Source organism: Hippopotamus amphibius, chromosome 1, assembly GCF_030028045.1.
Source record: "Hippopotamus amphibius kiboko isolate mHipAmp2 chromosome 1, mHipAmp2.hap2, whole genome shotgun sequence".
NCBI classification, from domain to species: domain Eukaryota; kingdom Metazoa; phylum Chordata; class Mammalia; order Artiodactyla; family Hippopotamidae; genus Hippopotamus; species Hippopotamus amphibius.
The window spans coordinates 229,106,554-229,134,420 of record NC_080186.1 but is presented as its reverse complement, the minus strand read 5'-3'; the positions used below and the strand labels follow the sequence as shown (position 1 = coordinate 229,134,420).

At 36.5% G+C, this 27,867-nt stretch overlaps 1 long non-coding RNA gene across 2 annotated transcripts in view; it reads right to left on the bottom strand.

Annotated features, from left to right (window-relative positions):
- LOC130857459 (uncharacterized) overlaps positions 1-27,867 on the bottom strand; it is a 336,472-nt gene that overhangs the window by 117,936 nt on the left and 190,669 nt on the right. Inside the window, exons 2-3 of one of the 2 annotated variants that reach the window (XR_009054829.1) lie at positions 27,156-27,290; positions 10,350-10,534 (exon numbers count right to left, since the gene is read on the bottom strand). This is a non-coding gene — a long non-coding RNA (uncharacterized LOC130857459). Of the gene's footprint in view, positions 1-10,349; positions 10,535-27,155; positions 27,291-27,867 lie in introns of those variants that run through there. The other variant, XR_009054830.1, reaches the window with a different exon arrangement.

The following is a 27,867-nucleotide window of genomic DNA, read 5'->3' as shown; positions in this document are numbered from 1 at the left end:
AGTAATACAAAAAGCCCAAGGCAGGTAGAAGGACACTTACAGCTGAGACCCCAAAGAAACAGAAATATTATTATTTTCTATTGATTCGGTCCATTCTGGGGTCAGTTCTAGTTTATTTACTTATTTTTTTATTTTATTAATTACGATCTTAGTCCTAAGGGATCTACGCGTTTTATAACATATTTTTTATTCTATTTTTATTTTTAGCCTTTTCATATATTTCTATTTCTAGCTAAGTTTTTTGTAGTGCTGACTGTATCTCTCCTACCTTCTTTTCATCTCTATCTTTTATACATTTCTATTTCTCTCCTTTTCTTTTCATATTTCCAGTCACACTATGCTTTTCTGTTGCCTTGTCTACTATCCTTTTTTTAGTATATTTTATCTTAATATACTTATAAACAATATTAGCTATCTGCTCTGTTTCCTTGCTTTATTCTCCAGATGACACACTGCTTTGGTTTTTATTATTAGGTTTTGTCTCTATCTTCTAAGTATAATTCTCTGATTTTGTTCTGAGAATCTTCAGTCTGTCTGGTGGTACTCTTGCTCTTTATTATATTTGATCCTAGCTTTCAAAACCTCCCTGGATTTGTGTTTGTGTGTATCTGTGTGTGGGGGGGGGGGGGGGTTCGTTTGGTTTTTTTTTGTTTGCTTGTTTTTTTTGGTTTTGAATTTCTGTTGGTTTTCTCTTTGATAGTCTGATGGCATACTGGGGTTCTTCTGTCAGGTCTTTCTAGTGCCTTATGTTCTACTGGATTCAGTATTTGTGTGTCTTTTGCACAGCAAAAGAAACCATAAACAAGACTAGAAGGCAACCCTCAGAATGGGAAAAAATAGTTGCCTATGAAACAACGGACAAAGGATTAACCTCCAAAATATACAAGCAGCTCATGCAGCTTTTTAATACCAAAAAAGCAAATAACCCAATCCACAAATGGGCGGAAGACCTAAATAGACATTTCTCCAAAGAAGACATACAGATGGCCAACACACACATGAAACGATGCTCCACATCACTAATCATCAGAGAAATGCAAGTCAAAGCCACAATGAGGTATCACCTCACACCGATCAGAATGGCCATCATCACAAAATCTAGAAACAACAAATGTTGGAGAGGGTGTGGAGAAAAGGGAACTCTCCTGCACTGTTGGTGGGAATGGAAGTTAGTACAGCCACTTTGGAAAACAGTTTGGAGGTTGCTTAAAAAACTAAAAATGGAACTACCATATGACCCAACAATCTCACTACTGGGCATATACCCAGAGAAAACCATAGTCCAAAAAGAAACATGTACCATAATGTTTATTACAGCACTATTTACAATAGCCAGGACCTGGAAGCAACCTAAATGCCCATCAACAGATGAATGGTTAAAGAAGATGTGGCATATATATATATAATGGAATATTACTCAGCTATAAAAAGGAATGAAGTTGAACTATATGTAATGAGGTGGATAGACCTAGAGTCTGTCATACAGAGTGAAGTAAGCCAGAAAGAGGAAAACAAATACTCTGTGCTAACTCATATATGCGGAATCTAAAAAAATAAAAAAAACATGGTACTGATGAATCCAGTGACAGGGCAAGAATAAGGATGCAGATGCAGAGTATGGGCTGGAGGACACAGGGTTGGGGGGTCGGGGGGTGAAGGGGAAGCTGCGACGAAGTGAGAGAGTAGCATAGACATATATACACTCCCCAAGTGTAAAATAGCTAGCTAGTGGGAAGTTGCTGTATAACAAAGGGAGATCAACTTGATGATGGGTGATGCCTTAGAGGGCCAGGACAGGTAGGGTGGGAGGGAGTCGTGGTAGCGAGGGGATATGGGGATATATGTATAAATACAGCTAATTCCCTTTTGGTGTACCTCAAAAGCTGGTACAAGAGTTTAAAGCAATTATATTCTAATAAAAAGCTCACAAAAAAATGAAATGGCTCCATCGCATGAATGGATTAAACACAGATAATGAAGTGTTTGAAATTCACTTGATAAATATTTATCAAGCATACACTACGTGACAGGCACTGTGCTAGGCTACGTGGAAATGATTTACAACACGTAGACCTTTACGTCAACAAATGATAGGACAGTAGATTATAGGTAGAATGCATTTTCTTACTGCACCTTCCCTCCTGTCTCAACACTGAATATCAAACAATTTCAAAGGCCTTCCACTTCTAAAGGTCTGAGAACCAACCCAAGAATTAGGGCACATTCTTGAACCAAATCCAATAGCTCATTCAGCTTTGAATTAAGTGAATCAAATGATAGGAAAGCCTTCTTATTAAATGTTGTACTTTGGCCTGCTGCCCCAGTGCGCTGGCTGAGTTTCAGTCTCTGGTCAATGATACAGATCATGAGAGAATGAGGAGCTTGTGTAGTCAAGCTGGTCAATTTGGGTCCTAGGAATGCTGGGGGCAGAGCCAGAACTGGAAATGTGCCTAACAATTCATGGATTCAGTCTTCAAAGCTGCTGGTAAAAAGAGGCTCGGAAGAGCTTTCTGTCTAGAACCTGGGTTAGCCACCACAAGACAGGACCACAATAATTGTTGCTTCTACCACTTCCTGGAAGGTCCTGCCACCTTCTTATACCATGTAGCTGAGGCTTCTCACCCTGGTCTCTCCATCAAACTCAAATATTCTTTACTAGTCTCTGTCTAAGCTCATTTAATTTCACTAGACCTAAATAAGGAGAATATATATCCAGTTATTAAATCCAGGTAACTCATTTCTTTTCATTGACCAGGATCCAAAGTTGAAAACATTTCTGATGGTTAGAAGGATATGCTAATATTCCTTAGACTTTAGATCGTCTGACTCCTATAGTAGGCACTACCCTAGAAGTCTCAGTGACGTGCTAAAATTTAATTTTACTTAGAAATTCTTAAGTTACATGAGTATTCTTAGATAATAAAAGTAATACTAGACTATATTAATTTCTTCACAAAAAGTCATAAGTCCATGGCATAAAACATAATCAGTTCTAGATTGTCACCAGTCTAAAATAGAGTACAATTTTTAAAATTATTTTTCAGTTACAAAAGTTTTGTTCCAGAAAACTTGGAAAATAAAAGTATAGAGAAATGTAAAACAAAATCACCTATAATCCTAACTGCTCCAGTCTCTGTTAATATTTTGGCATAATTTCTACCCATTATTTCTATGTATGCTTTTTAAAATAATATTATATATTCCAATTTTCATGCTGTTTTTAAAATTAATTTAAATTCATGGTCTCAGCTTTTCTGTGTTTTAAAAACTCTTAGTAAACCTAACTCTAATGTTTATATACTACACCATGACTGTGGTGTATCATAATTTATTTAACGATTCCCTCTCCCTTGAGGCATTTAGGGTTTTTTAAATACATTCACTAAATCTGTAGTGCTGAGTAAAGACTTTTGTTCAACAAAGACTACTTTTTAATTTTGGATTTTTTTCCCTAAATATATTTCTAGAATTAAAATATGGTATAGTCATGTTTTTAAAGACACACATATTTACAATATACTTTCCAGTAAGATGTTTTCCAATTTTGTATGAATGTCTGTTTTACTTCCCCTGATGAGCACTAGATATACATATTTTTGTGTATATATTACTCATGGATAGATGAAAATTGTTTTTATTTTCATTGGTTTCTTGCAAAGCAGAGTATTTTTCAATTATTTATTAGCCACACAAATTTCCTTATTTCATTTGTACACTCTATCCAAATGCTTATTGAGCATATACTAGGTGCCAGGAGTGTTCTAGGCTATAGATAAACATCAGTGAACAAAGCAAAGAAATTCTCTGCCCTTATGAAGCTAGTGCAGAGAAACAATCCATTAAAAAATTACCGTAGAATGTGTTGGGTTGTGATTAGTATTACAAGGAAAAAATAAAGAAGCTGAAGAATTAGAGAATAAAGAGGGTGTTATTTTAGACAAGTGGTTCAGGATGAGTTCTCGCTAATGGAATAAAAAAAAAATTATTTGTGAGTCTACTGGTCCCTGTATAGGAGTCCTCTCTCTTAAATTGTGATTTAAAAAAAGAAAGTCAACATCTACGGCATTTGGCACTAACAAAATTAATAAAAGTTCTTAAGTTTCCTAGATTTCATTTCTTTTCTTCTCAGAAAGCATAATGATACTTAACTACTAGATCATCCAAACCTACATCACCTCTCCAATACATTTAGCCTTTTCCTGTAAATAATAATGCAATATATTAGTATTTGTTTACGCAGATATATGTATACTTGGATAATCTTAGCAAGCTGGCTTTAATCCTGTCCACTAGATTCAGTTTTTCTCTGAATATATAAAAACCAGATGGACTGAGAATCAACCCTATGAAGAAAAAAATGGTGCTAATTAATAGTACTAAACTCATAAGATTATTGTGAGAATTTCATGAACTAATTACATGCTTAGCTGGGTGCCTAGTACATATTATATATTCAATATGTACTTCAATACTTTCACTGCTAACTTGATTAGTACCATATACTACTCAAGGGGGCAAAGCAGCCCAAACTTGATTCTCATCCCTCTCTTTCACTGGCTTCTTGGAAATTGAGGAAGAAGTTGTCAGGAGAATCTGATTGTGAGGTTGATTACCATTTACAATTATAGCTATGTACAAATCCAGTCTGCTCCCCAAGTTTTTGTGTGTGTGTGTGTGTACAAATGAGCATCATTGAACTGTTAGAGATTTATATTAAATTTAGTCACTCCTATATTTTATAATCCTCTAAAAAGCTCATGTAAATTTCCTGGGAATCTGGAATTGATAAAAAGACAGAGCTAGAGCTCTGTGAATTGCAGGGACTTTTAGCTACTTCAAACAAAAATACTAATAAGTATACACAGGTTGGGAAAAGTTGGAAAACATTTCGCTGGACCATTCATTTATTCAAGTATTTATTGAGTAGATTTCCTCATTAGTTCTTTTCTAAACTACCAAATCTCATTGCTTCGTCTCATGAAAAGTTTCTTTGATCTGAAAGGTAAATTTCCAAATCTACTATTTCCCCTCTGTCTCCAATATTATAGCCCTGTGGACTCATTTTTAAGAAGATCTAGCACAAGTAACCAGGAATACGTCTCTCACCTACCCCTAGTATTCTTGCCTTCTCTCCACATCGCTTATACTTTGCCCTAAATGTGGATATTGACAAATGTAAGTATAAAGTTTCCATTCTTTAAAGGGCTGATTTGAAATTTTCCTAAGTTATTTGTTAAGTTCTATGAAAACAGTTTAAATCTATGAGTGGGTCAATAAAAACACTTCAAAGCAGAGCCCAGGTAGCATTAGCAATCGAAATTCATCATGATGTGCTTGGCACAAAAGGTTTTCTTAATCAATTATCCATTAAGTTTCAGGTAAAATAATTGGCATGGACTCTTCTAAAAGAAAGTGGAAGGAAAGGGAAATAGTTAAGTACCCAGGGTGCTAAAGAAAATCAACAGGCACTGAGAAGAGGGCTGCAATAACTGTCGTGGCTCCTTTCCTCTTTCTGGACTTTCATAAACTTGTTATTTTGCTCTCCCAACCTCACACACTTTCCTTACTCTTCTGGGAAAGTATAGTGTATAAGGTGACTTCAGACTCCGTTTTGGCTTTTGAATCCTAAATGGGAGTTTTATATTAACATCAAATCCTGAGTATTATATTACATTGACTTCATCAGCAATGTGCCCCTTCTTCTTCACTGACAGAATTTTAAAAAGAAACTAAGAGTCTGGCCTCTTTTAGAGTTTGGACTCTATAAAACAAAGGTATCTCTTATCACTTGCTTTCAGAATGAGAAAAATATTGAGTAGAAATATTGCACTTGAAAGTGCTATTTTCCCACTCTTCAACTGCCCCACCTAATGGCAAGAGGCACAAATAGCAGCCATTTTCTTGACTGCATAGATGAAGAAGCCCAACAGTAATTTTCCTTATCTGTGCAAACTTGCAGTCTTATGATTGAAACATAGCTGCTTCTCCCCTCCCCTTCACAGACCTACACTCTACTCCAAGTCAATTGCTAACAAATAGCCCAGGACAAAGCAATCACAAATAAGCCCGCTCACAACCCAACCCTAGCCAGCAAGAAGATACGGGTTAGAATTCAGCACTACCACATACGAGCGAATTCAAGTAGTGTTAAATCTGTCTTCTTTTTAATGTATCTCTAATGACAATCACCCTCACTAGAGATGAAGGATGCTGTGAGGTTTACATGAGAGAACAGATGAAAGAGCTTAGCACATTCTTATTCTATTTACCATTAGAGAGGATCACAGAAATCATCCACTACGCCCTGCCCCCAATTCACAGAGGAGGAGACTGAAGCACAGCTAGGTCTAATGGTCATCCAGAAATCACATCCATCTTTAGGAGCAGAATCCACATCATTGAGAAAGATCCAGCTGAACCCAACACCATTTTCTAATGAGTAAATCCTACTCTTAACAAATGAAAAGCTGTATTATGCCCTTTAGAACATAGGGGGGGAAAGTGAAGGTTAGGGCGAAAAAGTGAAGGGGAGAATATTTTTAAATAAAAACCTTAAGTTAAAACAACAACAACAACAAAAAATAGAATATATACCCAACAAAATACAGCACAGTATTACAAAAGGGACTTCAGCAAAATAGATTTACCCAGCATGTCCCATACATGGCAGATTAGCACTGAGTAAAGCTGATAACGCTTTCCAGAGCCCAGGGCTTGGTGTCAAAGACTGAAATTAACTATGATCCTTTGAACGGTTTTCCATTATTCCTCTACATCAACTTAGAGTTGGCCTATTTGTGTCTCAGTAGTTAAGTTTGATCAGATTCTATTATATCTCTAAGGACCTATTTAAAATCCATTGTTGGGTTTTGCTTTGCTTTGAGCCATTTGTTTTGTTGTTATGCTATTTGAGTTGTTCTGGGGATTGTGTGTGTGTGTGTGTGTGTGTGTGTGTGTGTGTGTGTATTTTTTATTTAGTTCTTGGTAGTAATAGTTGAGCTGCAGAATACCTGTCCTGAATTTACCTCCCCAAAATGTGGTATAGATTTGTCATTCTAAGAAGCAGTGGTCATCCAGCTGTGGTCCTTGGACCACCTACATCCAAATCTTCTGGAGAATTGTTTAACTATGGAGGTTCCTGACCCTCCGAAACAGACTGATCAAAGTCTCATGGGGTAAACTTTAATAATAAACATTTTCCCTGATGATTCAAATGTACATTACATTGTGAGAGACACTGCCAGGAGAATAAAAACGATGTCACTCAACCACAAAGGGCAAAGGAAGAAATCAATTTTCTGTTTCCCCCAGAAAGCTCCACACCTCGAACCCTTTTCACCTGGTACTACAGACTGAGTTTGCAGAACTTAAATTAATGAGAGGCTTTACTAGCAGGATTTTCAATGATTTGTTCCCTAGTCTCTGTCCTGAGAACAAATTACACAGAAATACAAACAGATGGTTTTCAGTTATCTGTTTTTTAAACAATCTAAGTAAATTGAAAAACACAATGTGTTGTTATCAAATAACAGCTGCACCAAAACCCACCAAACTGAAATTCAAGGTCATTTTGAAAGCAGGAAAAAGAAGTATATGGGCTTAAGCATCTCCTTCTAATTCAAAGCCTAGATTAAACCCTGGGCTAGTTGTATTGTTTCATCAACTGCTTTGGTCAGTTTTATGAAATGTAAGTGTGCTTACCTCTCCTTTCTATCATCATTCTCCCCATTTGTTCTATTTCTATCCCTCTTGTCGTGCCTATTTATTACTCTATATCTTCACCTCTTGAGAAATTTCTTGAGCCTAATTCTACTTATTTTTCCCTGGGCAGGTTTAGAAATCATTCATTTCCTCTGAGAAACTTGGCTTCTTGAGTGGCCTCTTCTGGAATTCTTTGCTCTTTCTAATAGGAAATCCATCTTTATATTTACCCAAGTGCAGAAAGACATGTGGGTCTGACATTATTGACAGAAAAAGTAGATGGATAAAGAACTGAGTGATCCCAAATTACACCATATCTGTTCTCTTCTGATGACTGTAATAATTGTCCTCCTCACTTCAGGGAAGCACTTCAGCTGTTGCATGGCTCTGGAAAGGGATGAAAAGGAATGGAAATGCAGAAAGATACCTCCTCTATTGAGTGGTATATGCCCTTAGTTAGCAAGACTGTAAGCTTATTGCTTACAACCATTATTTTAAGGAGGCACTGTTTCTCATGCCCTCCCCAAGCCCTGAGATAAGCAGAAGAGGGGTAAGATTGGGGAAGAGAATATTGACACTAAATAGGAAAGAAGAGAAGACAGGTCCCAGGGCACCTGCACTGCCTTGCTGAAAATCTGGGCGTAACGCAAAGGAGGAGAAGGTACTGGAGATGAAGTCTTCTAGCAGCAGTCACCTGACAGAGACAGATCTATTGGCTGAGGAAGCCTTTCCTAGGAATGAATGTATCATTTAATCACATTAAACTCAAAATGCCTCAAAGCTATCTTTAATAGCCATTAGTTTCCAAATAACCATTTATTCTCCAGTTACTCCTATTCTTCTTCTTTGTAGTACTTCATTTTTAAGGAAAATTATCATTTAATAAAAATACTTCTTCCCAAACTCAACATGGAGATGAATCAAGCAATGAGTTGAGAGATAGCAACAATAAACTTATTCCTAAATTACAAATAAAAATAATACTAAACATCAAACAAAATGTTCAAAAGAAATCCTTTATTTACAAGTAAGGGAGATCACCCAGAGACATGGGTTAGCGCTTAAACCTCATTTTAAAATGGAATTTCTCAGGAGGCTGAGTGTAACCTCCCTTATGTGGCAAAAGCAAAAAATCGAATGAAATCTGAAAGTCTTTTTTCTTTCCTCCTTCTATTCAAAAAACTTCCACTTCCATTACAAAGATAGATTATTTAGCAAATGGTGCAAAAATAAGGGGATACCAGTTTGGGAAAAAAATATATGGCTGAATGTGTATGTCACTCCTCACATGTAAATACCTTGATAAGAGAGGGGACAAAATACTAAATGTTAAAACATGAAAACACATTCACAAAATGATTTAGTCAACAGGGAACTTATAGTCAAGTAAGATGTGATGAAAATTTGGCTCACTTAGATCTTGGTGGGATTCCTAAAAAATCATAGGAGGACATACGCTGTTTGATTGAAGTCAGGGCCACAACCCAGTTGTTAATTCAAGATGTCACTGGATGGTGCACAGGATTCATACCACAGACGGTTGTGCTATTGGGGCCAAAGCCCTGGGACCTAGATTTTCTCGATTTCAGGTTGCAAACCACCCTGCCTACCTCCAGGTTGATGGAAGTGACTGAAGTAAGGTGTGGGCAGAATCACACCCAAAAGACTAACCAACTCCCCCCCCCCCAACCCCGCCATCCCTAAAAGCTATCTAAAAGACTAACCAAAATCTCAAAAGATCTAACCACGATTTACCAGAGTTAAAAGTAAAACCTTGTGAAGAAGAGTGTTATCCTGGCTGGGGGTTTGGGACAGAATTTCTGCTTGGCGTGGTTTTTATAGGAGGAAGAATTTGATGGCTGACTTTTTCCAACTCTGTCATCCCTGTCTTTTCTGATCTCTCACTAGAAATAATCCGTTGGCTCTTTTCTAATAAAACTTCCCCCTTAGGCTCCACTCTCTCTCATGAGACATTACAGGTCTCTTCATGCCATCCATTCTTCTGGGAACCCCTCCTGAACAGGCAGGCCACCCCACCGTGTGTATGTATGTGTGTGTGTTAGGACTTATTCATTAATATGGCTGTACCTCACGCAACGTGATGATTCAAAAGAAGAAAAAAAAAGAACACTACATTTTCTCAGTATATTCCCTATAGCTTTCATTGCTGTACTTATTATTACTGCGGAATGTGCCTTCCTTCCCTCTTCTGTGTGATAACCAATCAGAGTACGTGTAAGACAGCTCACCATGGAGGATTATTAATCTTTAAAAACTGTTTCAGGGGCTTCCTAGGTGGCGCAGTGGTTAAGAATCTGCCTGACAATGCAGAGGTCACGGGTTCGATCCCAGCTCCAGGAAGATCCCACATGCCACGGAGCAACTAAGCCCGTGTGCCAAAAAAAAAAAAAAAAAAAAAAACTGTTTCAAATAGCTATCATTTCAGCATCGAACACAATGAAAAGGAAATGAATTTGTCCAGTTTAGAGGAAAAAAGAAAACCATTAGAACGTTAGAAAACATGGGTGCAATTATCCATAATCTTGGGGCAGAAAAGCCTTATTAAGCAAAATACAAAAATGAGGATGCTATACAGGAAAAGATCAATTACCTTTTAATAACACAAAAGACATACCTTCACTGCTTATTATTATTCAGTTTTATCATAGGTTTATACAATATTTAGGCAAAAAAAAAAGTCAAATTAATTAGCTCAATTTTTTTTAACTGAAACATTCAATTACCATCCAACACCTTTTTCCTCACAAAGAACACAGGGATTCTTGGCTAGGGTTAGTTTCCGAGTCTATCGATGTGATAGAATTCGTTGCTTCTGCAGAATGGAGAAAGGGAAAAGCTGAGTTAAATCAAGACATGAAGAAATGGGCCAGTTTTCTAACTCTATCTTTTTTGATTTATTCATTAATCCACCAGTCAGTTAACAAAAATATATTGTTTTCATTAAGTCCCCATGACATCAGATATACCCATGTTGAGAGAGAGAGATGAGTCTAGTTCAGGTGAAATTTGGTAAAAATTTTAAAATTTCAGAAGAAAGAAAGCTTAAGTAGCAGTAAGGGGAAAGGCAATCTAGTATTTATTATGCAACTGTTATATATGGGATGGTGCTGTGCTAGACATTTTAACATGCCTTATCTTGCTTAGTTTTCATAACAAGCATATGATGTAGTTATTCTAATCTATATTATTTTGGATGAGACAACTAAGTCTCAACTATAGCTCAGTAACAGCTAGTAATTGATAGGCTGGCTTTTGAACACTGGTCTACACAATTTAAGGATTAAGAGTGGAAGGGAACAAATCAAAAAAGAGGGAGGGAAAGTAAACAGATCTCAGGGTTTGGATTTAAAAGTCTTCACTGCAAATGCCTTCATAATTCCTGATAAAAGTGTTTTCTTGTCTGCAAAAAAAAAAAAAACAAAAAAACACGGCCTAATTTACAAGGTTATTATGAGTCTCAAATAAGGTACTGTTTGTGAAAATCACTTTGTAAATTGAAAAGCATCATATGAATTTTTGTATAGCAATTATCCCAATGAGGTCTCTGTACACACACAAAAGAGAGCACTTGATAAGAGAATGAAAATGCTTCAGAAGAACTATGGAGAGAAACAGATGACATAGATGATATATAATGACATAATAGATGAAATAATAGATGAGACCTTCTTACAAAATTGCAATGAACTGTTTATACAATTCTGAAGAATACATTTATCTGACTCTAGTTTTTTTTGTATTCAGTAATGGAAATAATAAAAAGAAAACATTCAGTAGCTTAATTTTAAAGAGGGGGAAAAATAGGAAGCTCAAGTGCAAACAGAAAGCCATGAAAGACAAGAAAGCAAAACAATCTAATCATGGAAATATTTTAAAGTTTGGGGATCAAAATATGTACCTGGCAACACATTTCAGGGTCATGATTATTGAAATAAACTATTTTATAGATGCTGCAAAATCATGTTACCTTTAGAAACTAACCTATAGCGGAATTTGGAACAAAGGAGAGTCCATCTATCAAAGATGGGCTCGACACATTGGCATTTACACACATTGGAGGTGTGCATGCACTGGATGGAAAGATTAAGCAAGAGTAATGTACACAGGATGGACCTAGGGATTATCATACTGAGTGAAGTGAGTCAGAAAGAGAAAAACAAATACATGTGATATCTCTTAAATGTGGAATGTAAAAGATGACACAAAAGAACATATCTACAAAACAGAAACAGACTCATAAACACAGAGAACAGACTTGCAGTTGCCAAGTGGGAGGACAGGATTGGGAGTTTGGGATTAGCAGATGCAAACTAGTATATCTAGGATGGATAAACAATAAGGTCCTACTGTGAACTATATTCAATATCCTGTGATAAACCATCATGGAAAAGAATATGAAAAGTGCATATATATATATATATATGTATGTGTGCATATATATATATCTGAATCACTTTGCTGTACACCAGAAATTAACACAATATTGCAAATCAACTATACTTCAATTAAATAAAATTAAAAAAAGAATCATGTATACAAACCAAACTTGTTTGCTCCTTTGCAAATACAAGGCAAGAGCAATTGTTTTTAGAAACAAAACCAAAAAACCCTATATGTCTAAGAAGATTCAGTTGATTCCTAAAATTGTCTTGTGCAGGATATGTAAAGAGAAATACCTTTTGCAGAGATGGGACAGTGATGAAGAATATGTTGATCTGGGGTAGGAGAAAGGGTTAACTCATCCAAGGAGTGATTTGAATAAAAGCTCCTGCTATCCCAAAACTCATATATGCTTTATAAAGCTCTTTTCCGGGAAGGATGAAAACCTATCTAGCCACTTAGACAAATCCACTCAGATCTGAAAGACGATGCACTAATTAGAACGAAGCATTTGGAAAAACATGTTCGAAAGGTCATGCGGCCCACGTGGCCAATTATCTAAGAGAAACTGCTATTTGCATAGGTGCCATCTTACAATCTATTTACAGTTATAGGAAAGAAATTTAGTAACTGGATATTTTCCATCCCTACATCCAGACGACAAGTCTAAAATTCACTTTTGATCAATATGTATGCATATAATAACTTTAATATTTTAAAATACCTTGGCTATTCAGTTTTATTATTAAAACCTATATAAATTTTTTGGCATTTGCCTCATATTCTATGCTATTATTTCAAATATTTATATTGTAGGTATTTTAAGCATAAGTACTAGCTCCTTTTTCTACCTCAGTTTGTCTGTCACATAGGGATAAAAATGACACTGATATCGTAGAATAGTGCTGAGGATTAACTAAAATAAGTTAACATATATAACATGTTGGTATTTGGTCACACTCAAATTTTCATTACAAAATATTTATTACAAAAGTATTTTATAAAGTAATGTGAAATAGCATAGCCTATGCCAAGTACTCCAGAACCAGTATATACATACATGTGTGTATGTATACACGCACATAGTACACACACAAAATATTTACCCCCAAGTCTTCAGACTTCTGTGGACAAACAAAATGAACAAAGCCCTCTTGCCAGATAACCATGTGACATTCAGAGTCCTTCCCAGCGTTTCTGGGCATACCCAAGGGAGAGAAAGTTGCGAGTACCAAGGTGGTGTTTGTCACAGCTCCCTCTGAAGAGCTGTCCCAGTTAATGTACCAGCACTGCTTCCTCCCCGCTCTTTTCTTCCCATGTCTCAAATGTGAATATAGCCTTTTTCCTCCTCACACTCTGGGGCAAAATTGTTACACTGTTGCTGTAATTACAGGCTTAAAGAAAGGTTTGAGAAAAAAATAAACAAACAAAACAAACAAAATCTTTGAAACCCATCAACTCAGAACTCCTGAAATGGCTTTAACCAGGCCATCTCTGCTGTGGGGACCACTGGTACGTCCCCATCTGCTGCCATGTGCCTCTTTCCCTGCAGGGCTTTCTCTCACCTTTTCACTTTCCAGAATCCGCCAGAACACTGCCTTTCTCCAGATTGTACCTCCCTTCAACAGTCAGCAGCACATTAAAAAAATTCTAGTACTTTATTATGCAAAAGAGTTTACCTTTCTTGGAATGTAACCTCTCTTTCCAACAAGCCTGGGGGCCTCCATTCACAATTAAAACGTCTTGCTAAACAAAAATCTCCTCCATTTTCTGTCACACTACAGATGTTTTGCTATACAAAAACATCTGGAGTTTACAATATAACATTGTTGTCCAACTGTACAGTGCATCTATGAACAGCAGAATCTAATTGGTATGTTACAATTTATTTTTAGTAGACACATGATAGAAAAGTGTATTAGCATGTAAGTGATGCCTACAGTCACACAGTTACACACATGAGGCTCAGTGGTATACTGACCAGAGGAAGGAATTTGGAATCAGAAGATCTGGAAGTACATAAAGGCTTCTCCGTTACTAGCTGTGTAGGCATACTCACTCACTTAATCTGACTAAGGCTCATTTTGAATCTCTGTAAAATGAGGATAAAAATAACTGTGTATCCTACCTGTAAGTTTTTATGAGGAACAAGAAAATGTTGGGATGGTATATGAAACAGTTGCATGTTACAATTATTAGTTTATTAGTCACATTAGCACACATATTAGACCTTAATTCCACTTGATATCTAGTATAAAAATCTAACATCCATCCAATCAGCTTATATACAAAATCATATATGCATAATCAGCCTTTACTATAATTATTCTTTAAAAAAATAATGAATTATGAGGCTATAAAAGAAATTATACTCACACACATACACACATAGTCAGCTTCTACTTTGTTATAAATTTAGCCTTTAAGATAGTTTAAATTCTAATTGAAAGCAATTTTGAAAAGATACAGATTCAAAACAAGACAGTACAATGCTAATAGGAAAAAGTAAGATCTGCAACAGAAATGGATAATGTAACCAATGTTACTAGCTTCCATATACAACATATACATAATTTCACTGGTCCTCACTACTTGGTATACTTTAATGACACCCAGCATGGTAAGGAAAAATAAAGTGATCCCCAGGTCACTGGTAGAGTGGGAAGTAGAGTTGGAATGAGGAAGACTCAGATAACTGCAGTAAAATTTGTTGCTTGTTTAGATGTCAGGAGGGATGATGAGCAAGGAGTTGAGGAAGGTTCCCAGGGCTCTGGCTCAGGCCATTGAGTTGATGCCCCGGGCAGCAAACACGGTAGAGAACAGAGAAGCAGAAGCATGTTTAGAGAGAAGAAAGAATAGTGCATGAATCTAGTTTGGGAAACATGTGGATGTAATGAATGTCCAACCTGCCTCTGGATAAAATTCTGAAAATAAAACTAGAAATCAGAACTGGACATGGAGATTTAGATGTAATCAAACAGAAAACAAAGACTGGAAAGGAGGTAAAAGTATCTTAGAATATCTTGTGGGCCCACGACAGAATCTTGGGGAGCAACATTGTTTAAGGGGCATACAGACCTGAAAGGAAATATTTAAATAAACATCAGGAAGAGAAGAGGAACTGTCCAAAAAAGTACATACAGGCAGCAGTGTCAAAAGCAAACTGAAGATCTAATTCATTTACCAAGGCAAAAAGGAGACACAGAAAAGAGGTGAGCAAACTGCAGCTGAGTATGTAGGAGAGAGGAGGTAATAGACTAAGTCCTCTGAGGAGCTGGAGGTGTTGGCCCTGAATAGGAGGAACACCTTCGTCCTCTCAGACTTGAAGAAGGAAGGAAAAAAAACAGGAGAGCATATGTGCATGTTACTTGGGGGACATAAAAGAGGATAGGAAGCTGCAATAGTTCACTCTGATAAAGTATCTTTACTTTATATTTTAAGTGTATTCTTACTGGGTACAGAATTCTAAGTTAACAGTTTTATCTCAGTACTTTAAAGATGCCACTCCTATGTCTTCTTGCCTGCAGAATTTCTCAGGATAATTCTACTGTAGTTCTCATCCATGTTCCTTTGTATTTAATTTGTCTTTTTGTCTCTACCTTCAAGATGTTCTCTTTGTGTCTGAGTTACAGCCATTTGAATACGACATGTTTCTGTGAGTGTGTGTGAGAGTGTGCATATTTTGGTATGTATCTTGTTTGGTGTACCCTGAGCTTTAGAGTGTGATTTGGTGTCTGTCATTAATTTTGAAAAATTTTCAGTCATTATTTCTTCAAACATTTCTTCTGCCTCAATTTCTCTTTCTTTTCTTTCTGTGATTTCAATTATGCATATGTTATACCGTTTTTATTGTATTGTAACTCTTGGATAATCTGCTATGTTCTTTTTTCTATTTTTTTTCCCTTTTTGTATTCCAGTTTGCATAATTTCTACTGACTTATCTTCAGTTTCACTGACTGTGTCCCTAGCTGTGTCAAGCCTACTAATTAGCCCAAAGACACTCTTCATCTTTGTTACTGTTTTTTATTTCTAGCATTTCATTTGATTCTTCCTTATAGTTTCTGTCTCTCTGCTGAAATTACCTATTTGATCTTACATGTTGTCAATCCTTTCCATTAGAGACTTTAACATGCTAACCATAGTTAAATTCCTAGTCTGATAATTTTAACATCTGTGCTGTATCTGGGATGCTTTTGTATATTGTTTTTTCCTTTTGAAGTATTTTCTCTTGTCTTTCCATTGCCTGATTTTTTTTTCTGAAAACTGGATATCTTCTGTAGAACAGTAGATACTAAGGTAAATGCATTTTTATGCTTAAAGAGGAGCACAATTTTCCTTCTGCTAGGCCTTTTGCATGGGAATTGGAATTAATCTAGTCAGGAATAGGACTAGATTTGAGAGGTTTTGTTGTTATGATTAACCTCGGTGCACCACAGGCATCAAATTTCCCTAGTAATAACTTGTGCATAGGTTATGGAATGGCTTTCCAGCGGTTATTTTCTTAATATCTGCTCCATCCTTAGTTTTGGATCTCTCCTTTGTGCTGGGCCCCCAGAGAATTTGTCTCTTGAAGCTCTTGCAGCCTATTCCACAGTTATTTCCACTCAATACTTGTTAGCATGTTGGTGGGGAGTCAGGGAGGAAGAGTGTTCCTTGATGTACTGATCAAGCCTCAGTCTTAGGTAGGCACTCTGCTTCCGGGGCTCAGGGATGTGGTCATCACAAGTGCATCTGTTCCTCCTCCAACCATAGTGCTGGTCCTAGCACATATTCTTACCTCCCTCCCACCCTGAAGATAGAGCTTTGTTTTCCTGTTCCCTTCTTCACCGATGGATTTCCCCCAGTACTCTGTGCTCTTGACACAGAGTGATAAAGTTCTCATTGCTCTTCCCTTTGCATTTTAACTCTTTAATTCCACTGGGAAGATGGGTCTGGTTTCAATAGTGGCTGTTATTCTCCCCAGTCTTCCCTATAAGCACCTGGTGAGGTTTGTAGAGGAAAAGTCTGCTACAGGATTTCCCCCTCCCCCAACACCTTTCATATGCAACCGCCAGTGTGTCCATACTCTTACATTAGCCTACACATAACCTTTAGCAATTCATTACAAATTTTAGCTGACTCTCCTTATTGCTTTATGTAGCATCTGGTGATGGCTGTCTGATGTAAACAAATGATGGCATCCTCTTTCTACTTCTTGACAGGTGTCTGTCTGTCTCTTTCCAGATTTGGGGTTGGTTCCAATTCTCTGATGGATGTCTTTAAAGTCATGAATGTGCTGCGTATCTAGATTTTTACTTGTTGGAAGAGTGGGAATGGCACTCTTTGCAACTTTCTACATCTCTGAGCTTAAACTAGAAGTTGAATAGTTCACCCCAGAATCCTTGAACATTCTAAAGTTAAGTTACTCTTCTGGGAGTAACAGAATAGGGGTTTGGTGACTGTTTGAATTCATAGATAATTCAGTACCTTTGAATATTTTTAGTGGAATGAGGATACTCTCGGCTGAGAACTGACCTTGCTTATGCAAACAATATATCTAAAAAACCATAAAGACTTGATCAGAACTTTGAAAGATATTGGTATAAGACCATCTCATAATCTCCTCAGAAAAAGACTATGCCAACATTAGAAAACTCTATCAGAAAGTTTTCCACTTACATCTATTCTAAGCCATTTTTGTCAATATCTAACTCTGTTTTGAGGGAGTTGTTTTTGGTTTTCCCATCTCACCTTAAAAGGTTTTCAACATTGTTTTGGGAAGTCAGAACATATAGATGCTTTCTAAATAGATAACAACACTACCCACTGGAGGAGATGCTCCTCTCTGACTACTTTGCCAACTACTTCATTTATTTTGGGTGAGGAAATACATCTTCTGAATCCCTGGATGAGCAATTAAAAAAAATAATAAAATCTTTATGTCTTTATATGCATAGATTCTGGGGATTTCTCATTGTTTCCTGAATGCCCTTGCTTATCTTCAAATATCCCTTCCAAGACTACTGTTTCTGAGCAATGTCTAGGTCTCTCTTGTTATGATTCATCTTATATTGAAATGCAACCCTGCTGGTAAATTAATGCTATGTAATGGCCTCTTCTAGAAAAACACAAGTTGGGCATTTAATATTTTAAAGTACAAAGCAGAGAAGAAGGCCTGTAAAACTTGTAGCTTTTTGTCTTAAATGAGTTTGTGGAAAAGATTAATTTTTGTTGTAGCCCTGTGGTATTATTGCTTGCTTTGAGTAGTTGTAATATATTTGGTTTTTAATGCTCAGTGAGCCAGTTTCTCTGAAGGGCTTAAATCCCAACCTGGACGTGAATTGGTGGAGTGTTAATTCCCTGAACCTCTCGGGTATCATTTGGTGTGCAGCTCTGTGGGGTATGACTGCTGTAGAGCCATCAAACAGTTGGTTAGGGCTTAATAAATATTGTTGACGGAATTAAATTCAGGAGGCTGAGGGCTCTAAACACAGCCAAGTCATGAACACAGATGCCATACTGCCAACACAGAAGTTCAGACTGCCATAATAGTAAGGAGTTTTGGGGAAGGACAGATATGACCATAAGAGAGTCATAAGCTAAATGTTTTACTCCCAGTCCTTGTGCTAATAACGGGCCTGTACCCTGAATTCCATGTGTGTGGTATGTGACCAATCCAGGCAATAGAAGGAACTAGGAAGCAAGGTCAGGGGCTCTAACTACAGAACCATTAACCATTCTTGGCCTTGGCATAAAGGCTTTTAATATACACAGCTTAGGGGAACATGTGAACTATCAAGAATGACTTTTTCTAACAATAAAAGTAAAGTTTGTTGTTAATCTGTTTATCAATGGACCAATTCTATTTTTAAAAAATGTCTAAGACTTAAATCACTTGGTACAGAAGCATGGGATGCAATTGAGTACCATACAACATTATTCGTATAATGTTGTTTACGAATACAATTTGTATAACGTTTTTTTTTCTCATTTTACCCTTGAAACAATCGTAGTAGATATTGAGAGCATTTGATAATAATCTAATGATTTATGGTCTTCTCATCCTCCTTCCCCCACCAGGACATAGATACAACATGGCAAAGCCAGGACTATAACTCAGCACCTTAAGGACCATCCCTGGGCTGACTTTGAAAGCACTGACCTTGGGAAACTATGTGAGCACATTGATAATTTTAACTGAAATAATTTTTAACCTTCAAAATCCTTGCTTATAGGTGGCCATTTTAATAATAAAAATGATATCTAACTGTAATTTAAGAAAAAGAGAACTGGCTTTAATTAAAACTAACTGGCCTTTATAAGTAAACATTTTTTTTCTGGAGCAATATACTACTAATAGAAAACTTCATCAAATTATTATGCTTTTCTTCACAATTTCATTTTTTATAGAACAATACTATCTGTAGGAGTCATTCTTTAATATTTATCACCAACTCAACACAACTTCTCTCCATTTTTATGTATCTTTGATGCTTACATTGTAAAGTACAATATAGGCAATTTTTCCTTGGATATAATCACTCAGAATTCAACTCCAACTCGAAACTGTCTAAAAATGAAACAGCAAAAACACCACAATATCAGGAAATAAAGTGGAGATTTTTTTTCAAAGACAACAATGTAATGATTGACTTTGGCCACTAAACTTGTCATGCGATTGATTTTGGAGCAAATGGTGGCTGATCAGTCCCTATTCTTTCAGAACTTTCCTCTGTTCTTACATTCATTTATGCTTGGCTATTCTTGTGCTATTGTTGACTATACGAGAAAAATTCTTTTTAACCACTCAAAAATAATCTATGTTTCTGCAACAATAAGCATAATTGACAATCATGGCACATTATTCACAGTTTAAAATACCCTGCCAAAGAGGATACCCAGGACTCAATGAACAAGTACACAGAGGTGTTAAGAGGGACACGACTTCAGCATCCCTGGGAAGAATTAAAGATTAAAGTGGGACAGTCTTGGGCAGTCAGGGTGGGGTGAGGGGATGAAATAATAAAAGAAAATTATAAAAGTTATAAATTTAGTTGTCAAATATGCTCTATAGGAGTAGTGACCATATGTATCTTACTTCCCATTGGATACCCAGAGCCTAGGAAGCACAGTTCCTAACACGTGGAAGCCATTCAATAAATAATTTTTTGAGTTTTGTAAAGAAAAAGCACAAGCAGGAAGGTAGCAGTATGACCGAAGGGATGAAACCTCTGAAACTACAAGTTCTCATTTCATTTTATTGCTAACAAAGACACAAGCAAGAATATTATTTTGGTTTTGCTTTGCACTTCGCACTTTTCAAAGCATCTTTACCAACAGTATCTCCTCTGACCTTCTTTGGACTTAAAGAGAGGCCAACAGTGAAAAATCCAGTTTCCACATACTTAACTTCATCAGGATTCTAAGCTGCTACAATTCTGTCAATCTTGTACCTTAGGTGGTGATGGATATAGTAGAGAAAGGAGGCCAGTCTAGAAAGGGATCCATTATTTTTACTTTAACCATAAAACCCCCAGGATAATCAGTCTTACAGAGTAATTGTGAGGAACAATAAATGCAGATATCTCTGAGGTGCCCTAACATCCTTTCCACATTTCTTTTCAGTCTCCCCTCTCCAAGTAGATATCAATGGGATGAAATGGCATAAATGTCTCAGCCTGGGCCATTAAAAGAGCAGTTGCTTCTCAAAACTCCTACAATGTCAAAGTACAACTGGAAAAATTATTTTTTAAGAAAAAGATAAATTTGATTCACAAATTCTGGACAACATTTAAAGTCTTTTGTGAAAGGAGGTGATTCTAGGAAGCCTGTTGGGCATATTTTGCCAGGTGGGCTCCTGGCTCCTGGTCTCAAAACTGGAAGCCCATTTCGAGGGGCCTTAAATACTAAATATTTCCCAGACACTCTGTGCCCTCCAAACAGCCCAGGATTTGCGCCCAGTTTTGAATAAACACTAAACAACAATTCTATCAAAAAAGAACAGGGAACATCAATTAACAGACATCTGGTGAATGATGATTTTATCCAAGTGTAGAGCATCCAGAAGAATCCCAAGTCAAACAGAGGGCAATTTCATCAAGAAACCAACAAATGCAATTGAGCAGAAGATATCGTGAATCTCTCCAAACTGGTAGGAAGAAAATGATACAAGGTACTAGGAAATTGAGAATTTAATGTAAAATACTACAAGATACATTAGAATTCCACACATAAGAGAGTTGATTAATGAAGAAAAATTAAAACTTCTCCAGTTCATTCTCTAGATGAGAAGATTTATAAAATATTCATGAGTTGAGAGAATACCAACAGAGGTCTTATAAGGAAGAAGTACTTTAAATTTTTTTTAAATAACTCCTGATTTAAAAATACACTATCACTATAGACATTTTTATGTGTCTCTCCCCATTATCTGTACCTCTACTTTTCACTCCCGGTTAGCATAAAAGCAGTGGCATTGCTAGAATTGGGGTGGCTCAGACAATCAGGTCTGAAATTTACAAACCTCTGAAAAGTACAAAGTTAGCTCAACTGGTAAACCCTCTGACAGAACAAGGTACTTTGGAGACATGTTACTGGATTATGTGTTAAGAACAAACAATATAAAATAAGCAAAACAGGAATAGTGAAGGCAGGAAAAATATTTTTGAGTAAAATTAAAATTAGTCCCTAAAGTCTATGAAGAGCTGATTTAGAACCTCAAAAATCATCACTGAGTTGCCCTAACATAAAATCTAGAAAATAGGAAATGAAGAGAAACATGTTAACTGGGTAATTTTCAGTGTTATCCAGTTGAGAGAATATTGGTCACCAATCTTTAGGCAATAATATCACAGTCACTTATTTAAAGCATCCCTTAAAAATATCAAACTCACTATTATGGACTGAAAGCTTGTCTCCTCCAAAATTCATATGTTGAAATCCTAACCCCCAATGTAATTATATTGGAGGTGAGGCCTTTAGGAGGTAATTAGGGTTAGATGAGGTCATGAGGTGGGGTCCTTATGATGGGATTAGTGCCCTTATAAGAAGAGACACCAGAGAGCTTGTTCTCTCTTATCTACCACATGAGGACACAGTGGGAAGGCCAGGAAGAGAGTTATCACCAGGAACCAAATCAGCCAGCGCCTTAATCCTGGACTTCGGCCTCCAGAACTGTGAGAAAATAAAATTCTCTACTTTCAGCTGCCTAGTCTACAGTATTTTGTCACGACAGCCTGGGCTGATAATATACTCTTTTTGCCCCAATGCTTAGATTTTATATTTACTATATTTTAATTGATTTTCAATTCAATTTTATGAATGGGTACAACATGATCTAGAATCAAAGAAACTCATAATGGATAGGAAACAGAACTCTCCCCTAGTTTAACCACCCATCTTATGCCTGAATCTTTAACATGATATAGGTATTGACTAAATGGTCTTGGAAGCTAGACTTGAACCTCTTTGGTGAGAGGAACTCACTTCATTCCCAGGCATTTCCATTTGATCCATTTCTGGGTCAGATACTATCACTTTTCCCTGTAGCTACAAAAAAAATCTGCAAAACTCAGAGAGAATCTATCAAGCAACTATTATGTGATAGGTGTTTTCACCTTCATTATGATATTTTTTCTATGTTACAGATAAAGACACTAAGGCTGAAAAAAAAGTTCAGTAATTTACTAACACTTAGGTCTTTAAGCACCAGTGGATCCGGGGATTGATTCCACATCTCTGAACTCAACAACTATTTTCTTTTCTCACACCAATGATCTCTAAACTATACTGATTTTGTAAACAGATGACATTAAAAAGTAAACATAATCACCATACACCAGTTAGAATGGGCATCATCAGAAAATCTACAAACAGTAAATGCTGGAGAGGGTGTGGAGAAAAGGGAACCCTTCTGCACTGTTGGTGGGAATGTAAATTGATACAGTCACTATGGAGAACAGTATCAAGGTTCCTTGAAAAACTAAAAGTAGAGTTACCATATGACCCAGCAATCCCACTACTGGGCATATACCCAGAGAAAACCATAATTCAAAAAGACACATGCACTCCAATGTTCACTGCAGCACTATTTACAATAGCCAGGACACGGAAGCAACCTAAATGCCCACTGACAGATGAATGGATAAAGAAGATGTGATACATATAAACAATGGAATATTACTCAGCTATAAAAAGGAACAAAATTGGAACATTTGTAGAGACATGGATGGGCCCAGAGACGGTCATACAGAGTGAAGTGAGTCAGAAAGAGAAAAACAAATATCGTAGAATATAGAAAAATGCAGAATATAGAAAAATGGTACAAATCAACCAGTTTGCAAGGCAGAAATAGAGACACAGATGTAGAGAACAAACATATGGACACCAAGTGGGGAAAGCAGAGAGAGTTGTGAGGGAATGAACTGGGAGATTGGGATTGCCATATATACATTACTAATAAGAAAAAAAATATCAAATTGTACACTTTAAATATATGCAGTTTATTGTATGTCAATTGTATCTCAATAAAAGTTCTTAAAGAAAAAAAGTAAATATAAATAGAATTCCTACTATTTTCTTTTTAAAGCCCACATTGGAGATTGCTCTACTTTATCAAATTGGCTCCCTTATACTGAGTAGACAGTAAAATCCAGATCAGTAAAAGTATATCCATATTGAAAAATGCCAGACCCTAATGTTGGGAGAACATGATTATTATTCTGATTACAAAGACTAGTCAATCTATTATTTTAAAAATGATTTTCAACAGAAGTACAAGCTGCAAGAGTTAAATTTTTAACCTTAGAAGAGTCATACTATGTTACTATTTCATTGGAGAAATGCCAAGGAAAACTTGAGTCACAGATGTGATGCTGGGGTCACTGTAAATGGCTCCTTTCCCTTTGGAACCAGTGGATTGAAAAGAGTCGTAAAGTTAACTCAGGTCACTATAGGGCTGGGGTAGAGTCTTGACCACTGTATCAAATTAAACTATTTAGTCAAAAACAGAGTTGTTGCTATGAATGCTTTCATAAAATTTTCTAACAGCCTTAGAAAGGATATTCTATGTTAACTATTCTGTCTCTTTCTGTCCTAAATTTCTATGCTGCGAAGGTAGCAGGAAAAAAAAAATCCTTGATGTTTACAACTAACTGATGCTCTAGATTAAATTAAATAGCTTTATGAAAACATAATTGAGGCAGAAAAAGGCAAGTTTTAAATAGAGAAATGAGCTGATCCATTATGATTCAGAATAGTAAATAAAAATAAAGCATCCCTTGTATGTGGGATTTTCCTGCTATGAAACTTATAGGAGAGTAATAACTCACCAAGCCTCATTTTACCAATCATTATTTTGAGATAGGATGTTTTACACGAAAATTTAAAATTCTGTAATTGTTGTGCAAATGTCACTTGTTCAGTCCCATTAAAGCAAAAGTCGGAACAGCAAAAATTACCCCCAGATTACACAGATGGCAAAGACACAGAGAGAAATCTACTTGAGCTCTGCCTTTTTGGTGTATGGACGAAGAACCAACACCTGGAAAAAAAATGTAGTCTTAAGCACCCCAAGAGGTGTAAAACTCAGAGCAGTCATATAAGAACTTTAATTATACCTGCAAAAATAAAATGGCAGTCCAATAAGAGGTGGCTTGAAAACTTTAAAAAGAGGTAAGGTCTTCATACCACAAAACTCATGGGAGAATCTTCTTGCCATAGCCACTGGGATCACGCCTCACTTTTGTACTGTCCATATGCCCAGTTTCTCCCTTTTGCACCCACTGCAACTACAGATTATCCTCCCAAACTAGCAAAATGTCACTTTAGGTAAAAAGTGATTTGTTTATATTCTTATAGTTAAGTTTTTTTGTGGATCCCTTCCAAATAAAGGAAGAATTCAGAGCATTCATCATTAAAAGGGATACTGCACCAGGTCTTGAATGAAAGGAGAAAAATATGAACTTTAAATGCTGAAGAACAAATAAGGTGACTGTCTAAAGACAGTTTTTTTTCCCTCCTTTTTCATGCGCCTTAAGTTTTCACAATGACAGAAACAAGATACACAGAGACACACGGGGAGGAGCAGAGGCCATTTTAACACTTAGAACATTCTCCTTGGATTTTCAAATGTCATAATGCCAAAGAAAAGCATTCTCAGATTCTAAATCGAATTAATTCTTTAAACCTTCCTCATCAAAAATGGGAAACATTTACTTCTAAGTGTACAATCTTGGACTCTGTTATGGCAAAGACTTAAGGGGCAGGGGTGACATCCTGAAACCAGTGCAAAATAAAATTTAAAAACTCTAAAGTGACAGCTTCTCACTAGGCAAAATGTCTGGCTCTTTTCTCTGATAAACAGTAATCTCCTCCTTAGAGTCATTTAATTAAGTGGAAGCACTTTCTTTATACCAGTGGATTTTCAAGAAGCTAAGAAGCAGTGAAATGAGGGCTCTACTGTTTACATTTGGACAAATGTAAGCAACTCAGATTCTCTTAATCTGGGAAGCATGAACCTTTCCACCAAGATGAAAATTTTTGCATTAAGCAAATATAAATAGGAAATCTCCCAGCATCATTAAGTACTTAGAGTTCCTTAAAGTCATGGCTCAGTTAATCATTTGCCTTTAGAATGTTTCTCCCCAAGAACAGGGAAATGTTTAATAATACAGTTTTAATTATCCAAAATATTGTCCCTTTTGCCTTTATTCACTTTTTTCACATCACACATCTCCAAAATTTAATTAAAGAAGGAAGTATTATGTGAATGGTTTGCTTTCAAATTTAACTTATAATAAGAAAAACTCTGTAACAGAAAGATGTGTTTGCAGTTTGGTAATTTGTCTGCAGGTCACCTCCTATTACAATGAGCAACTGTATGATAATAGAAAGAATTCTAGGCTCCATGGCATGGCCCCCGATTTTACACAGTAATCCATACAACTAAACACTAACAAGTAAAACAAATGAATTTGGACATTCCCTTAGAGTTTGTTTAATAACCAACCAAGGAAATTCAACAGAGTCAGTACTCAGTCCAAGAACTGGCACACTTCTGGGTACATCCTCATTTTTTCAAAAACCCTACTGGGCCCTATACTTCCCTCTCCATTATTCCTGCATGGCTCACCCTTAAAAGCTGGATGGTAATTAATTCTATGGAAAGAATTAAAGATGGCCTTGGGCCATCACCACAGAATCACTGGTTGTAATGCAAATTGTTCCCGTACTAGAGAAATGTGTTTACATTTGTGGTTTTTTGGTTGCCTTCAAATGAATGTTCCTACATCATAACTACATCTGTTTGGATGCCTTTTTTCGTCTTGGGTAAATGAACAAAGGGACATGTTCTTAGAGTTTGCCTGATAGAAATTAACAGTCTACTTTCATCCCTGCCTATGTAGCTTTCTTTGAGTTGTTCTATTTGCTTATGCTTTCTTTCATAAGCTAACAGAAATTATCTAGAAATTATCACTAATTTGGTACCTTAAGAACGCTAAGGGAGTAGAAATAAAACAACCTCCATCAGGGCCTTGAAAATTTTCACTAAAAAAAAAAAAAAAAATTAAAGGACAAGATTAGAGACATATGCCAGGGTAGAGAGTTCATGGAAGTGATGACCCACTGATTAAGTATTCACATTATTCATCATGTACATGAACTTGCAGAATGTGATTGACTGAAGTACCAGTGATGTAAGTTCAATTCATCCTTTTGGATTTGCCCAGAAAGTTTGATACTCAAGACATAAATTTTTTCAGTTTCAACTTTTTATATTTTCTGCATGCATCCAAAAATCAGGGTGTCCAATATCATGCCAGTAGACACATACAAATGAATCGTAATCGTAAGGCATATAGACTGGCTGAAAGAGAATTCTCATCAAATGTCAACCAGGCCACAGAGACAAGTCTTCATTTGTTAATAAGCTGTGTACAGTCAGAGAACTGGAAGTTAACCAAGGGTTTCTCACGAGTCCGATCATGAAAGCACAGTATTAAAATCCAAAAGAAAACAGTAAAAAGTTGTGGGCACACAGTTTTAGGAAATAAATGAAAACAAAAGATACTTACACTTTTGCTCCGAGAAAGCAAATCACAGGTATTTCTTTTCATGGTGGTGCTTTAAGCAAGTCAAACAGGCAATAGTTGTTTCCAGCCTCACTGCTCTCACTGCAACAATTATCCACTCAAAAGCCAATTGGCATTCTGAAGAGAAAGGCAAGGAAATGTTTAATCAAGTATATGATTAACACATGCACTTTGAAATGCTGTCTTAGAGTAGGACAGTAATTCTTCAATTATTCATCAAATCAGGCTAAAATGGTGCTGTGTTTAAAGCAGTAAAGTACACACAAGCCACATTTCCAGAACAGCTTTAGTTAACTGTAAGTTAGAGACTTCAGGAGCCATCTGTTTTGCATTAAATATTCAAGTCTACATTTCTAGTGGCTTAAAAAAAAAAAAAGGTGTGGTAGCCACAACGTAAAGTTACACATGTGAAATGAAGATGCGTACTGACATGTGTATGTGCTGACCTGGCTGGTACAGCTAGGGACCCCTCAATTTTCAACTAAGGGATCGCCAAGATAGCTTTGTTCACTGCTGGAATCTTACCCACATCTGCAAGCCCTCTGAATACTGTGCAATGGCCTCTTGTTTCATTAGCAATAACCTACAGTACATGGAAGACATTCCAGTGGCTCTTAGTAAACTTAGTGAGCTCCCCACCCCTTCGATTCAAAGAGGTTGCAAGGAATGGTTGAGGGAAACTGTCTACCTAGTC